Source organism: Castor canadensis, chromosome 1, assembly GCF_047511655.1.
Source record: "Castor canadensis chromosome 1, mCasCan1.hap1v2, whole genome shotgun sequence".
Taxonomy (NCBI): domain Eukaryota; kingdom Metazoa; phylum Chordata; class Mammalia; order Rodentia; family Castoridae; genus Castor; species Castor canadensis.
Window position 1 is genome coordinate 187,077,579 of NC_133386.1, and position 18,253 is coordinate 187,095,831.

The following is an 18,253-nucleotide window of genomic DNA, read 5'->3' on the forward strand; positions in this document are numbered from 1 at the left end:
TTACATTCCTACCAACAATGTAGAAGTGTTTTTTTTTTCCCCCTACATCCTTGCAAGCCTTTGCTGTGGTTTGTGTTATTGATGATAGCCAATTTGACTGGGGTGAGGTGGAATCTCAGTGTGATTTTGATGTGCATTTCCTTTATGGCCAAATACATTGAGCATTTCTTCATATGTTTATTTGCCTTTTGCACTCCTTCATTGAAAATTGTATGTTTAGCTCATTTGCCCATTTATTCAGTGGGTTGTTGACTCTTTGAGAGAGAAACTTTTTCAGTTCCCTGTACATTCAGATTATCAATCTCTTGTCAGATGTATAACTGGCAAAGATTTTCTCCCATTCTGTAGCTGTCTCTTCAATCTGAGGCCATTTCCTTTGTTGTGCATAGGCTTTTTAGTTTGACAAACAGCAGCCTATTTGTCAGTCCTTTCTCTTAATAGCTGAACTGCTGCAGTGCTATTCATAAAGTTATTACCTATGTGTATGTGGTCCAGTGCAGTCCCTGCTTTTTCCTGGATTAATTTCACCATTTTAGGTTTCACATTAAGATATTTAACCTAGTTTGAATTGATGATAGGCCAAAATTAGAGACTGGAATCTAGTTTTAGTCTTCTGCAAGTGGAAATTCAGTTTTCCTAGCACCAAGTGTTGAAGAAGCTATCTTTTCTCCAATGCATGGTTTGAGCTCCTTTGTCAAAAATCAGATGGCTCTAGTTGCATTGGTTTGTGTTAGGAACTTATATTCTATTCCATTGGTCTTACTGTCTGTTTTTGTGCCAGTCCCATCCTGTTTTTATTACTATGGCTCTGTAGTATAGTTTGAAATTGAGTATTGATACCTCCAGCATTGTTCTTTTTCACTCAGGATTGCTTTGGCTATTTGAGGTCTTTTGTGCTTCCATATGAACTTTGAGACTGACCTTTCTATCTTAGTGAATAATGTAATTGGAATTTTGATAAGAATTGCATTGAATGTATAGAACATTTTTGGTGATATAGTTATATTCACAATATTTATTCTGCTTATCCATGAATATGGTAATATCCTTGCATCTTCTGATGTCTTCACTGATGTGTTTTTCTTTAGTGACATAATTTTCATTGTGTAGATCAATCACATCCTTCATTATATTTATTTCTGGGTATTTTAATTTTCTGAAGCTATTCTGAAAGGTGTTGTTTCCCTGATCTCTTTTTCAGACTGTTGATAGTTTGTGTACAAAAATGCTACATATCTTTGTGTATTGATTTTATATATTCCTACTTTTCTGAATATGTTTATGAGATCAAAGAGTTATTAGATTGAACTTTTAGGATCTTTCAGGTATAGGATCATATCATCTACAAATAGGGACAATTTGATTTCTTTCTTTCCTATTCAAATCCCTTGTATTTCTCTCTCCTGTCTTATTGCTCTGGAAGGGAATTCCAGCAGTTTGTTGAATAAGACTGGGAAGAGTAGATACCCTTTCCTCATTTCTGATTTTAAAAGAAATGGTTTCAGTTTTTCTCCATTTAGTATGACATTCATTTTAGGTTTGCCATATATAGCACTTATTATGTTGAGGAATATTCCTTCTAATTAGTTTTCTCAGAGCTTTTACCATGAAAGGATGTTGAATTTTGTTGCAGGCTTTTTCTGCATCTATTCATATGATGATGTTGCTTTTTTCCTTTGTTTTGTTTATGTGTTGTATTACATCTTTTGATTTGCTTATGTTGTACCACCCTTGTATCCCTGGAATGAAACCTCCAGAACACAGTCCTTCAACCTGGGTGGGGAAACAAAGACCTTCCTAGACAAGGACAAGCTAAAACATTTCAAGTCCATGAATTCTATAATTACAAAGCATATTCAAAGGAATGATTCACGTGGAAGAGAATGAAAAAATAATGAAAAATACTAGAGGCAGGAAAGGAATAAAGGTCAAAAAAAGAACTGATGAACATACAAAAGCTAGGAACAGATAGAAAGAGATTATAAAAATCATGGCATAAATTCATGAATTTGAGAATGAAAAAATATAACTATGAATCAATGAAACTAAAGGCTGGTTCTTGAAAAAAAACAACAAAAATCCTCTGGCCAAATTAACTAAAAGATAAAAGGAGAAGATCTTAATTAATAAAATCAGAGATGAGAATGGGAATATTACAACAAACACCACTGAATTTCAGAAGATCATATGGGAATACTTTAAAAACATATAACTTTGAAACAACTCCAAGAAGCAGTAGGGAAATACACTGGAACAGATAGGTATAGGGAACAACTTCCTAAACAGAACTCAAAAGTCTCAGCATCTAAGAGAAACAATGGACAAATGGAACTTCATCAAACCAAAGAGCATCTGCTCAGCAAGGGAAACAGTCACCAGAATCAAGAGAGAGTCCACAGAATGGAAGAAAATCTTTACCAACTACTCATCTGATAAGGGCCTAATATCAAAAATCTATAGGGAACTCAAAAAATCCAGCCCCCAAAGATTCAACATCCCAATGAAGAAATGGGCAGATGAATGAAACAGGGAATTCTCAAAGGAGGAGATACAGATGGCCAGTAAATACATGAAGAATTGTTCAACTTCAATGGTTATAAAAGAGAAGCAAATCAAAACAACACTTAGATTTCATCTTACCCAATTAAAAAGGCCATAATCAAGGGTAATAACAATAAATGCTAGTGAGGATGTGGTGAAACAGGAAATTTTATACACTGCAGGTGGGAATGCAAGTTAGTGTAACTACTATGAACAGAAGTATGAAGATTCCTCAAAAAACTAGAGACAGAACTGCCATATGATCCAGTGATGCCACTCCAGCAAATCTATCTAAAAGAACATAAAACAGGATACAGTGGAGACACCTGTACACTGATGTTCATTGCAGCCCTATTCATAAGAGCTAAGCTCTGGAAGCAATCCAGATGCACTACAACTGATCAATGTATCATGAAATTGTGGTACACATACATAATGGAGTATTACTCAACCACAAGGAATAATGACATGGGGTTTGAAGGTAAATGGATGCAAATGGAGGACACCATGCTAAGTGAAGCTAGCCAGGATCAGAAACAAAGGATGCATGTTTTTCCCCATATGGGAAGGATAGATACAAAGATAAACATATACACAAAAACACGCATGATCATATACAAACTCAGATGTAGGACATGTTCGTAACAGTGGAACTACTCTATGGAGCTCAGGGAAAGGAGAAGAGAAAGATAGAGCATCAGTAATATCACATACCACAAAATGTAAAGGTAGAGGACATAAGAATGTGTACTGAAAACTGCTGAAAATCAAGAAGAGGGAGGTAAAAGGGTAAGGGAGAGTATTCAAAGGCATTGAACAGACCAAAGTAAGCACAACCACAGAGGGCACATATGGAGACATGCTTTGAACATCAACTTAAATATTAATAATGAAAATCAGGACTGAAAAATAGGCACAGTGTGAGTGAAGGGGTATCAATGGGAGTGGGGAAGGTGAAAGAAGAATATAAAGGTGAAGGTATACGGTTGATGGACTTCAAATATCTACATAAACACAACTAAACAACCCCTTTTTTTAAAAAAAAATTTATTCATATATGCATAAAGTGTTTGGGTCTTTCCCCCATCACTTCTCTCTTCCCCTTACCCCCTCGCTATTTTGTCCTTATCTCTCTTCTTTGTTGAAGAGAGAGTATAAGCAATAATAAGGACCAAGGATTTTTGCTAGTTGAGATAAGGATAGTTATACAGGGAGTTGACTCGCATTGCTTTCATGTGTGTGTGTGTTACCTTCTAAATTAATACTTCTCAAATTAACTTTTTCTCTAGTTCGTGGTCCCCTACTATTGGCCTCTGTTGTTTTAAAGTTTCTACATTAGTTCCTTTATATCAAGGACATCAAATGCTATCTTGTTTTGTTTTTTGGTTTCTTGCCTATCCTCATACCTCCCTTGTGTGCTCTCGCTTTTATCATGTGATCAAAGTCCAATCCCCTTGTTATGTTTGCCCTTGATCTAATGTCCGCATATGAGGGAGAACATATGATTTTTGATCTTCTGGGCCTGGATAACCTTGCTCAGGGTGATGTTCTTCAGTTCCATCCATTTACCAGCAAATGATAAGATTTCATTCTTCTTCATGGCTGAGTAGTATTCCATTGTGTATAAATACCACATTTTGTTGATCCATTCATCAATAGTGGGGCATCTTGGCTATTTCCATAACATGGCTATTGTGAATAGTATGCAATAAACATGGATGTGCAGTGCCTTTGGAGTAACCTGTGTCTCATTCCTTTGGGTATATCCCCAAGAATGATATTGCTAGATCATATGACAGATCTATGTTTAGATTTTTTAAAAGCCTCCAAATTTTTTTCCAGAATGGTTGTACTAGTTTACATTCCCACCAACAGTGTAAGAGGGTTCCTTTTTCCCCACATCCTTGCCAACACCTGTTGTTGGTGGTGTTGCTAATGATGACTATTCTAACAGGGGTGAGGTGGAATCTTAGTGTGGTTTTCATTTGCATTTCCTTTATTGCTAGAGATGGTGAGCATTTTTTTCATATGTTTTTTGGCCATTTGAATTTCTTCTTTTGAGAAAGTTCTGTTTAGTTCACTTGCCCATTTCTTTATTGGTTCATTAATTTTGGGAGAATTTAGTTTTTTAAGTTCCCTATATATTCTGTTTATTAGTCCTTTGTCTGTTGTGTAGCTGGCAAATATTTTCTCCCACTCTGTGGGTGTTCTCTTCAGTTTAGAGACCATTTCTTTTGTTGAGCTGAATCTTTTTAGTTTTATGAAGTCCCATTTGTCTATGCTATCTCTTAGTTGCTGAGCTTCTGAGGTTCGATTGAGAAAGTCCTTGCTTATACCTATTAATTCCAAACTATTTCCTACTCTTTCCTTTACCAACTTTAGAGTTTGGGGTCTGATATTAAGGTCCTTGATCCATTTGAGTTAATACTGGCATAGGGTGATAAACAAGGATCTAGTTTAAGTTTTTGAAAACTGCTAACCAGTTTTCCCAGCAGTTTTTGTTGAAGAGGCTGCTTTTTCTCCATCACATATTTTTAGCGCCTTTGTCAAAGACAAGTTAGTTACAGTTGTGTGGCTTCACATCTGGGTCCTCTTTTCTGTTCCACTGGTCTTCATGTCTGTTTTTGTGCCAGTACAATGCTGTTTTTATTGCTACTGCTTTGTAATATACTTTGAAGTCAGTTATTGTGATACTTCCAGCATTGTTCTTTTTACTAACTGTTGTCTTGGCTATTCGTGGTCTCTTGTGTTTCCAAATAAATTTAACAGTAGATTTTTCAATCTCTGTGATGAATGTCATTGGGATTTTTATGGGAATTGCATTAAACATGTAGATTGCTTTTGGGACTATAGCCATTTTTATTATGTTGATTCTACCAATCTATGTGCATGGGAGATCGTTCCACTTTCTATAGTCTTCGTCAATCTCTTTCTTCAGGAGTTTATAGTTTTCCTAGTAGAGGTCATTCACATCCTTCGTTAAGTTTACTCCTAGGTATTTGATTTATTTTGAGGCTATTTAAATGGAATTGTTTTCATATATTCTTTCTCAGTTTGTTCATTATTAGTGTATAGAAATGCTAATGATTTTTCTATATTGATTTTATATCCTGCTACCTTGCTATAGCTGTTGATGGTGTCAAGAAGCTTTTGAGTAGAGTGTTTTGGGTCTCCAAGGTATAGGATCATATTATCTGCTAATAGGGATATTTTGATAGTTTATTTACCTGTTTGTATTCCTCTTATTCCCTATTCTTGCCTAATTGCTCTGGCTAGGAATTCCATTTCTGTGTTGAATAGGAGTAGGGATAGTGAGCATCCTTGCCTCATTCTTGATTTTACAGGGAATGGTTTCAGTTTTTCTCTGTTAAGTATAATGCTGGCTATATGTTTGTCATATACAGCTTGTCTATGTTGAGGTACTTTCCTTCTGTTCCTAGTTTTCTTAGAGCTTTTATCAGGAAATGGTTTTGGATCTTATCAAAGGCTCTTTCTGTATCTATTGAGATGATCAAGTGGTTTTTGTCTTTGCTTCTGTTAATGTGGTTTATTATGTTTATTGATTTTCATATGTTGAACCACCCCTGCATTCCTGGAATGAAGCCTACTTGGTTGTGGTGAATGATCTTTTTGACGTGTTGTTGAATTTGGTTTGCCATTATTTTATTGAGGATTTTTGCTTTAATGTTCAATAAGGAAATTGGCCTAGAGTTGTTTTTTTAGAGGTGTCTTTGCCTGGTTTTTGGATAAGTGGAATACTGGCTTCATAAAACATCTTAGGCAGTTTTCCTTCCCTTTCAATTTTGTGGAACAGTTTAAGGAGGGTTGGTATTAGTTTTTCTTTAAAGATCTGATAGAATTCAGTAGAGAATCCATCAGGTCCTCTACTTTTTTTTTTTTGGAGGATATATATTGCTATTCAATTTTATTTTGTGCTATAGATCTATTCTGGTGATTAATGTCCTCTTGGTTCAGTTTTGGATGATGATAACTATCTAGAAATCTGTCCATTTTTTCAAGATTTTCAAATTTATTTGAATATAGGTTCTCAAAATACTCTCTGATGATTTCCTTGACTTCCATGGTTTTTGTTATCTCTGCTTTTGCATTCCTTATTTTACTGATTTGGGTTTTTTTCTGTCCTCATTTTAGTTAGGTTGCCATGGGTTATTGATCTTATTTATTTTTTCAAACAACCAACTTTTTGTTTCATTAATTCTTTGTATGGATTTTTTGGTTTCTATTTAATTGATTTCAGCTATTATTTTTATTATTTCTCTCCTGCTTGTTTTGGGATTTACCTGTTCTTGTTTTTCTAGGAGTTTGAGATGTATCATTAGGTCATTGATTTGAGATTTTTCAGTCTCTTTAATATATGCACTCATGGCTATAAACTTTCCTCTCAGGACTGCCTTTGCTGTGTCCCATAGGTTTTGGTAGGTTATGTTTTCATTTTCATTAACTTCCAGGAACCTTTTAATTTCCTCCTTTATTTCAGCAATGATCCATCGTTCATTAAGCAATGAGTTGTTCAGTTTCCAGCTGTTTGCATGTTTTTTATATTTATTTTTGTTGTTGAGTTCTAGTATTACTGCATTGTGATCAGATAGAATGCATGGTATAATTTATATTTTCTTATATTTTCTGAGGCTTGCTTTGTGCCCTAGAATATAATCAGTTTTGGAGAAGGTTCTGTGGGCTGTTGAGAAAAATGTATATTGTGTAGAAGTTGGAAGTAACGTTCTGTAGACATCAACTAGGTCCATTTGATCTATAGTATATTTTAGATCTAAGATTTCTTTATTGACTTTTTGTTTGGATGACCTATCTATTGATGATAGTGTGGTGTTAAGTTCTCCCACTACCACTGTTTGGAGTTAATATATGCTTTCAGGTCCTTCAGGGTATGTTTGATGAAATTGGGTGCATTGACATTCGGTGCATATAGGTTGACAATTGTTATTTATTTTTGGTGTATTTCCCCTTTTATTAGTATGGAATGTCCTTCTTTATCTCATTTGATCAATGTAGGTATGAAGTCTACTTTGTCTGAGGTAAGTATTGCTACTCCTGCCTGTTTTCAGGGGCCATTGGGTTGGTAAATCTTCTTCCAACCTTTTATTCTAAGCCTATGCTTATTTATATTGATGAGATGGGTCTCCTGTAAACAACAAATTGTTGGATCTTCCTTTTTAATCCAGTTTGTCAAACAGTGCCTTTTGATGGGGGAGTTAAATCTGTCAACATTAAGTGTTAGTACTGATAGGTATGTGGTGATTCCTGTCATTTAGCTGTCTTATATGCTTGATGGTTTGATTGTGTGAAGTTAAATTGATGTTACTCTCTACTTTCTTGCTTTTTCTTTTCCTGTAGTTTGGTACTGCCTACCCTTTCATGGTTATGTTAGGTTTCACTTTCTGTGTGCAGAATCCCTTGAAAAATCTTTTGCAGTAGTGGCTTTGTGGTCATATGTTGTTTTAGTTTCTGTTTATTATGGAAGAATTTTATTGTTTCATCTATTTTGAATGATAGTTTTACTGGGTAGAGGATCCTAGGGTTGAAGTTATTTTTATTCAGTAACTGGAAGACCTCACCCCAAGTTCTTCTTGTTTTTAATGTTTCTGTTGAGATATCTGCTGTGATTTTGATGGGTTTACCTTTGTATGTTATTTTCTTTTTCTCTTACAGACTTCAGTATTCTTTCTCTAGTCTCTACACTTGTTTTTTTATGATAATATGTTGTGCGGTAGTTCTATTTTGCTCAGGTCTGTTTGGTGTTCTGGAGGCCTCCTGTACCATTATAGGCATAGTTTACTCTTGATTTGGGAAATTATCTGTTATTATTTTGTTGAATATATTATGCATTCCTTTTGCTTGCACTTCTCCTTCAATGCCTATGATTCTCAGGTTTGGTTTTTTGATGGACTCAGTAAGTTCTTGCATTTTCTTTTTACAGATCTTGAGTTGTTTAACTAATAGCTCTTCAGTTTTTCCTTTAATTACCATCTCATCTTCAAGTTCTGAGATTCTGTCTTCTGCTTGATCTAGTCTGCTGGATTGGTCTTCCATTTTGTTTTGCATTTCTGTTTCACTCTTTTTTTCTGGGGTTTTCCTTATCCTGAGTTTCTTCCTCTTTACTATTCTTTATTTTCATCCTGAGTTCATTTATCTCTTTATTTATAGTGTTCTTTGTTTCACTTTTTTGTTTATACAGTGCTTCTATAGTTTCTTGTATTTGTTCTTGTGCTTTCTCAAATTCCCTATTTTTGTTGTCTTGGAATTTCTTAACTGACTCCTGTACATTTTGGTTGGCCATATCCAGTATCATCTCTATAAATTTCTCATTGATTACTTGCATTATTTCTTCTTTTGGAGTGTTCTTGTGGGCTTCATTGGGTTCTTTGGCATAGTTTATCTTCATTTTCTTGGAGTCTGGATCTGGGCATCTGTTTTCTTCATTTCCCTTTGTTTCCTGTACTAATTTATTACTGGAGAGAAAATGGTTTCTCTCTTTTTTCCATGTTCCCATCATTGCCCTTGGTACTGTTACTGTCCCTATACTGTGTGTAATTCAGTATTGTCTAGCTTATCATAGTAACAATGATGACATGTAGTGTGGAAGGCTTAGAGGAATGACAAAGCAAAGAAGATAAAGAAAAAGGGAAAAAAATTAAACAAAACAAACAAACAAAAAAAAGAGCTGAAGAAATAAACAGGGAGAGATAGTGTACTAATCAACAGTGAGACAAACAGGTATTAGAGAGACAGAGAAAGGATTAGAAAATGATAAATAAATAAATAAATAAATAAAAATAATAATAAATAAATAAAATTTCTGAAGTTTAAATGCAATAAAGTTTCAGTCTTTATAGATTTGGTGTTTGTCCTTCAGAATTCAGTACTGGTGTTGGTGTCTGAGTAGTAGTTCTGTCATTGTCTCATCAAAGGGTTACAAAGAAAAAGAAAAAAAAAATCCCAAGTTCAAATACAATACAGTTTCAGTCTCATCAAAGGAAAAAAAAGAAAAAAAAAGGAGTCTGGAGATGGAGACAGCTTTGTGAATGTCTATCTGAGGCTGAAGCTCACTTGCCACCTACTGTCAGCCAGCTGCTTCTGTAGGCTTTATTTATTGCAGATCTCAGGAATGAGTTTTACACTCACCTAGCCCTACAGGCTTTGTTTATTTAAAGTTCTCCTGGATGCATGCCTCTTCTGTTTTCTCCAGTGTACAGCCCTACATGCCTGTTGCAATTGCAGTCCTTTTTTTTTTTTGAGTTCACTTGGGGAGGATCCCCTCCACAACTCTCCAGTGGAGCATGCCACATTTTAGCTGCTGTTACAAGCCTTCCTCTCTCTAACTACACTGGGGAGGTGGCATCACACCCACCTTTTCTGGCCAGTTTGTTTATTTACAGTTCATGTGGGGGTGCCCTACCCCACTCTCCAGAGGTCAGGGCCTCCTGCCCTTTTTGTTATGTATCTTTTTTTTCAGCTGCTTGTTTATTATTCAGTATTTTTTTTTTCCTTTTTTCCCTGGGCTGGGGTCAGTCAGTACAGGGATCTATGCTGATTTGTCCCAGGGAGTACTGCATGCCACTTATTTGCTCACGTGGTGGTCTCCAAGCAGGTTAGGAACTGGCATCTGGCAGTGCGGGAGCACCCCTGGTTTCTCCATTTAACGTGGCTTGGGGATGCTATGCGTGGGCTGGGGGTGTGGAGGTATTGGAGTTTTGCTTCTTCTTGGTGGTTTTTCCTGCCAGGTGTATCTCCAGTGTCTCTCCAAGAGTTTACTTTAGGAAGCACACTTTCTGCTTCCTCCCACTAGTCGCCATCTTGGAATCTCCTAAATAAACTCTTGCAATTGCTTTAAATGGGGTAGTGAGGGGGCTGAGAGGGAGAGATGATGGGAGCAAAGCAAATAATGTATAATGTCAGTCTAATGGTAATTGTCACTACAAATCCCCCCATATAATGAATACATCCTCTTAAAAATTATGCAACATAGTCAGTAATTCCTGTAGGTGGTAGAAATATTACTGAAAGTTCAGTCACTGAACATAGGGCTGACTCACAAATAATGAGAGTAGAGTTGAAGAAAAGGAAAAAAGGAAAAGCAGGTTACTGTTTAGTCAGGCAAAGGGGAAGAGCAGAAGACTAGTGGTTCATAAAATATTTGTATATCAAGGGAAATTTGGCAGGTCTGAAGGGAAAGTCCAGGAAATGGGTTCTGAGTCCACAAGCTAGAAAGCATGACTTGGGGCCAAAATTTGCTTGTTTATCTCTTTATTTTCTGGTTCTAATTTCTGAGGCTGCATATCTTCCTCATGTTAGTGAGCATGGCAAACTAGCCTGAGGCTAAAACAATGATTAATCTTGAATTCTCCCATATGGTAAAAAATGGAGGGGGAAAGAAAGATATATAGAAAATAAAGAGATAGCTTGAGTAATTGAGAAACAGACTAGGCTAAAGTTACCAGGGTGAGTATACTTAGGCAGTTTCCTTTATATTTGTCCCACTGTCAAATGTTCCCATCTTTATTTAAGGGAAAAGGAGCATCATTGTCATTTGCTGCTTCCTGCTGAGCTTGGAAGGTATCCAATATGTTGCCAATCATCTCTGTAGATTTTAAAGGATATAAGAGTGGTTTTGCTTCAGTAGGTTATACAGCAGAATGCTAGGTATATTTGTGTGTATATGTATAAAATTATATAATATAAATGTAAAATTTATGGACATATAATACATTCATATGTATATACATATGTATATATATATATATATGTATACGTACATACATATGTATATATATATATGTGTATATATATATATATTCCTACAATTAACATTATAACCATAACAAAATGAAAGATACATAGTAGAATAAACTCGATACTAATTGGGATCAAGGAAAAAAGGTTCAGAAATCTAGTCTTTCAAACGCATATTCATGTCACCTAAAATGGACATGAGCAGCTCCCAGGTTTACTATGACCAAGTAGATTTTGGCCTAATCTTTATAGTATTGGTTTCTACTTGAGACAAAGAATTGATATAGGAACAACAGGACATATTAGCACTAATAATAAGCCCATTTGTTTAGACAACACATATCCTAGAGTCATTCAATTGCCCAGTACGACTTTTCCGTGAGAGTCCAAGGAGTGTCTTAGATCAGAAAAGGTAAAAGCAGATTCATTAGCTATGATAATCAGGATTTGGGATAGACTTCTGAGTACCCCAAATGGGTACCATTCCCCTTGAGTGGGATGGTCTACAACTCCCCACCAGTGCAGAAAGGAATAGTTAAAATGATACCAAAACTTGTCTTGTGTCTCTCCTGGTGAATTATGGATCACTCTAGTGAAAAATTTTAAAGAATGGTGTAATTAGGATATAGATCAGATATTGGGTAGTGGTGGAAAAATTATTAAGTAATCTACTGCCCAACGGTGTCCACTAACTTAACAAGTAAAAACTAACCTAGGAAGGGCCTCATGCTTCTTAGGCAGGCACTCCACCTCTCAAGCCATGTATCAAATTCTATATATTTTTTGCTTTAGTTATTCAGATGGAGTCTCATACTTTTTGCCAGGGCCAGCTTGGAATAATGATTCTTTTACCTCTGTCTCCTATGTACCTGAGATAACAAGATTGCATCATCATACTTGGTTTGTTTCTTGAGATAGTATCTCAGTAACTTTTCCTAGGCTAGAGTTGAACCATAATTCTCCTTGACTCCACCTCCAAAGTAGCTGGGATTACAAGTGTGTACCAACATGCCTTGCCAAGGAAGCTAGGATTTGTGCATTTATAGAACAGTGAGTTTTTCTTCCATCCTGAATAGAGGAAAAAAATACAGAAATGATTTAGCAGACACATAATGATGCTTATTGTGCTTTTCTCTGAGCAAAAGCCATAGGCACTTCAAGAGCTGGATCTCCCACTGGAGTTCTGGTCATATTGAAGAGACTTCTGTTGTATTGTGTTCCCACAGCTTGACTTGGTGCCCCTGAGAAAGGAGTAAATTGTCAGAAATACATGATAAACAGGCAGGCTAGGAACAAAGAAAGAAAAAGTAGTCATGGGATTCAATACTCCTCAGCAAAACTCACTCTCATGCTGGACTCCTCATCGCCACCAGGAACTGCCATTAAACACTCCCTCTCGTGGTTATCTTGTGGTCAGACAAGGAAGTCTGTTGAGAGTTCAGACCAGAAAATTGCACATTATCAGTAAGGAGAAATATGTCCCCAATCTGACCTTTGCAACCATTCCTACTTATGACCTTATGATTATTGGTTCCATGTCAAGCATGAAGGCCAGGAATAGGAATAACCACAAGTGCAGAATGTCCCATGTTCTATAACAAAACATTATCGATTACACTGATCGATTACCATAAACCCTCCTGAAAATAATTTCCAGATTATTCTCATCATTTACCCTCATGAAATATAAATTGTCCATTGAGCCAGGCAATGGGGTTCCTGAGCCATCTTGCTCAACCCTGTTGCTCTCTTGCAGGGTTTCCTACTATACTTTCAATAGGATTTTGCTGCTGCTTTGTAATCCATGTATCTCCATCCATACTCTGGGATACCAAGGACCTGAGATCTTTTTGACCAGGATCTTCTGCAACAACTCACTAGTAACATGTTTTTGAGCCAGCCAGCAGGTAAACCTCCTACTCAAAATGCCATCTTTGCTGCTTGTTTCAGCAAACTGAACCTCTTTCTGAAAATGTTTTCTAACCTTAAAGGGCTCCTTTTGCCTGACTTTCTTCTTGCTTTGGGAAACCATATCCCATGGGATGAGTCTTGTCATTTCAGTTAGTCCCTTCACCTTTTGAATGTGATGATCTCATGGCTACCTTGGAACTTGACTGAACCATTCTTCAACATCTCAGGTGTTAAGGAAGTACTTTGAGATCTATTTCTCAAGTATGTCCAAAAAAATCACTCTGAGATGATGATTTTTGAGACAATACTTCAGATTTCCCTACAGAATTCCAAGTCTGAATCCTGGAGTGATCCCTAATTTTCTTTTCTTGATGCAGGGCGACCAGGGACTAATTCTTCCTTTGTTTGCTTTGGTCATTTGGCACATCTGTTTGACCATACTCCATGATGCATCTTGTGTCAGGAAAATAACATAATAATTGAGTAGATGTCCAGAGCCAAGTCCTTCACCATGGGATACCTCCAATAAGAGTTGGACACTGCCCATGGAGAAAGCCAAATGAGCAAGCAGCACTGGCATGCATCCAGAGTCAGACATATCTGGTCACAGTGGGCATAGTGGGGTAAATTAGAGGAAGTCTCAGATCTCAGGATTCCTTGGACCCTCCAGAGGATTCCCTGAGAGTTCTGAGAAGTCCTGTTTCCTGTACATGATCCTGCCTTCTCCCTTTTCCTCTTTCTCTTTTCACAGGTCAGATAGGGAGAGCCACCTCTATTACAAAGTATTCTCTACTCATCTGTATCCTTAACATGGGGAATGCTTTGAACTAGTTAACCTGAAAAAAAGACTCATTGTCTTTGCTGTAATATACCCTGTACCCAATATTTACTAAGGACTCAAGAAAAGTGGCCCAAGAATGGAAGCTTAAGTCATAATACCATCTTACACTTAGATAAGTTTTGTAAGAGACAAATAAAGTGGTCTGAGATGCTGAATGTTCAAGCCTATATAGCCATATATCAAAATGCTTCCTTTTGTAGGTGGACCCCTCATACCCCAAAAAGGGAAAGCAGATGATGAGAATGTGGATGTCCTGATGATCCCCTACTATAGGGACCTATCTCTCAAAGGGAATGCCACTGCTTCCTTACCACAATTTTCCCTCTGTACCCCAACACTCACAAGCTCCCCACATACTCAAAGCAGAACACCTTACTCAGAGGCTTCTAAGCTTTACTTCTGCTGCAACAGGTGGTGGGGCTGGGAAGTACAATTTGAGTTCAAGAACCCATTTCCATGTGTGGTATCCAGCAACATAAGGAAAAGTTGGGGAGGTATTCTGAAGAACCAAATAAATTTGTAGATGAGTTTCAGACCCTGTCATTGGCATTTGATCTGTCCTGAAGAGATACTCAATTCCTGTTAGTCAATTGTTGCACCCCCACAGAAAAGAACAATTAGAACTTCTGTCCATATGAGGACAGACAAATCTTTTCCAGGGACAATCAGGATTATATGCCAGGGGCTGATACTGTCTGTAAAAATGAAACTAAATGAGACTACAACACTCCACGGGGGATGTGAGTGAGGCAAAACATGGTGGTAGTAAGCCTCTGGGGGATGATATTGGGAATTACTACATCTCTTAATTATTATAAGGATAGAGGAATTACTCAAGAAGAAAAAGAAAATTCTATAACATTTTACTCTTTTTTCCCCCTATATCATTTTATGATAGGTTGGAGGAAACCTTTTGAACATATACCAACATTGATCCCTCCTCTAGAGAGGGATCAGCTCTTCTGGGTCAAAATTTTATTATCAGTCATGCTTAAGAATGGCAGGGTTCTGTCAGATCTGGATATCAAAGTTTGGAGTCATAGCCATGCCTCTATAAGAAGCAACAAATGGACCGGATAGTGAACACTTAGATTGAACTGGAGAATGGATGATGTTTATAACATGGTAAAATAGGTCCCATCCCTAGTAATTCCCAAATTGGCAATATCTTTCATTCTGTATTAATCAGAAAAGGGGGAACTACTGTGGGCATCCTAACCCAGAAACTAGGGATATAGCTTATCCAGTGGCCTACATTTTTAAGAGATTGGGTGGAATGGCCATGAGTTTGTCAGGATGTATGAGGGCAATAGCTGCCACTGCCCTCCTAGTGGAGAATGCCAATAAAATAACTATGGGTCAGCTTCTAGAAGTGCTTAGCCCTCATTAAGTAAGGGCCACACTTAAACTAAGATAGCTGTGGATTTCTGGGGAAAGATTGACTAAATATCAAGCCATCCTTTCAGCATCCCGAAAAGTGACAATAAAGACCTTTAAGATCTTGAATCACTATCTTTGCTACTTTCTGAACTAATGACTGAGCATACTTGCAAGCAGGTGTTCATAAAAGCCAATGTAAGTAACCAGACCTGGCAGATAAACCATTCCTCAAACCTGAGGATGAATGGATAGAAGAAGTTTTGTGCTGCATGGGAAAAGAAATGTGGGATATGTAGTGGTGATCCAAGAGGACATCATGGAGGCAAAGCCTTTGTCAGGCAGGATCTCAGCCCTAAAGACAGAAATGTACTTACTCAAAATATTTTTTCCTAGTGCTACATGCCCATGCATGTATATGGAAGGAAAGGGTACTTCTCTCAGGAAGGCAATCCCCAATAAAGCATGGAAAAGAAATCCTCCATCTACTGGAAAATATTCACATATTTAAAGAAGTAGCAGAAATCCACTGGTAGGGACATGGGAAAGATTTAACCCTGGTGTTACAAGGAAATAACTATGTTTTTCGGCAGCTCTGAGGCCAACAGATGTCTTCTAGTCTCCACCCTGTGGTACTTTTCCTTCCACAGGAGCCTGTAGATCCCAAATGTATTACCAATGAAGAAAAGGAAGCTTTTCTGATGGAAAGACATAAAGAATGAGCTTGGTAGCATGTAAATAATAAACTAGTCCTGCCACAAGCAACTCAGTGGAAAGCAATAAAGTCTATATGTAACACTTTCTATTTGGACTGGAGTGCAACCCAGGAACTAATCAAAAGGTAGTATGTGAGGACCAGAATAAATGCTACAATTAAGCAGCTTTTCCAAGACTTTCTCCTGTGGTCTGATGATAATCCCTGTCCAAAGTTTCCCCAGCTGGCTGATCCAATTTAAAGAAATTAACTTACCCAGGACAGGATTGGCAAGAAGATTTCACTCACATGCGCCCTTGCTAAGGATATAAGGAGTTTCTAGTCATCATCGATACTTTCATCGGATTGATTGAGGCTTTCTCCTCTCAGACAGAAAAAAACCTCTAGGTGACAAAGCTAGTTCTTAAATACATTATTCCTAGATTTGATCTAGCATGGCCACTCCAGAGTGATAATATGACAGCTTTTGTTTCACAGGTCACCAAGGGGGTCACTCAGCCCTTGAGAATTAACTATCATTTATATTCAGCCTAAAGACCTCAGTTCCATGGTAAGGTGGAAAGTGTCAAGAAAACAATGATATATACATTTGCCAAACTTTGCCACAAAACCTCTGGAAATTGGAATCATCTTCTATTGTTACCCAGCTTAGAATTAGAAATAGCCTAAAGGCTAAAATTAGTCTGAGCCTCTCTGAAATGCTCTATGGGAGGCCATACCCTCTCCAATGACTGGGTGATGGATCCTGAGGCTGGTGGTGTCTGAAAATATATAATAGTTCTAGGAACATTTCAACAAGCAATCCTAGAATTAAATAGGTTTTACTTGCCTATTTTAGTTTAGAGAACTCAAAATTGTACTGGGAGAATAGGTGTTGATCATGTCCTAGAAGGAAGGAATCCCAGCTTACCAACCTCAGCCAAAATGGAAGGGCTCCTGTCCAGCGATTCTGCCCATTCCCACAGCCATCAAAATGAGGGAATGAATAGTTGTGTTCATCTTTCCAAAGTAAACTGTGTGATGGGAGAACTCTCTTCCAATTAAGTTTAGCCTAAGGACACTAACTCCTGAGAGATGATAGAAGACCTAAAACTTCTCTTCTGGAGGGATTAAAAAACTTCAGTTTAACAGATAAGCAAAAGCCTTACATGCCTACTTCTTTCACCTCCCTTTCACAGTATAAATGGACCCCCTGCCTAGGACTCCTGTTCCTGGGAACATTCCTTACACAGTTCATCTGGCTATGGTATGCTTCCTCAGGCTCACCTCCCAGACACTACCACTCTGGAGAACTCATAACTATGAAGCATTTCCTAAAAGCACTTAACTTGATTTTCCTCTTGGGACTGACAACTTGCTTTAGTCATCCTCTATGGAAGCCTTCAGATCCTACTTATTTGCTGGCCACCCCAAATTTCTCATACCAACTTCTAAATAAAACTAACCTAGAGCTAACAAAAGATTGGTAGCTTCTTATTCTGGAAATGTTGTGTGGACTCTCAGCAACTTGTCCCTTTAACCAAAGTACCAAGGGCACTAACCTTTCCAATTTATGATCTTAAATTATCTCAAAAACACATCTCGAAAACCACAAAAAGAACTATAGTTTCCAAGTCTGTCCAACTTCTCTTATCATATCAGGTAAACATTACCCAAGGTACCTCTTGTTTGACCATGTGGGGACTAGTTACCACTCAAATTCCTAATAAATTTGTGGCTCCTTGGTGCCTTCAAAGAATGTTAACCATATCATCCAGCAATACTACTCCCAGGGATATACCCGAAGGAATACGACACAGGCTATTACAAAGGCACCTGAGTACCCATGTTTATTGCAGCACTATTTACAATAGCCAAGTTATGTAAACAGTCAAGATGCCTCACTACCAATGAATGGCTTAAGAAAAAGTGTATTTATATATAATGGAATTTTTCTCAGCCACAAAGAAGAATGAAATTTTGTCATTCTCAAGTAAACAGATGAAACTGGAGAACATCATCTTAAGTGAAGTTAGCCTGGCTTACAATGCCAAAAATTGCATGTTCTCCTTCATATATGGATTATAGACCTAAAACAAATGCAGTAATATTATTGGACA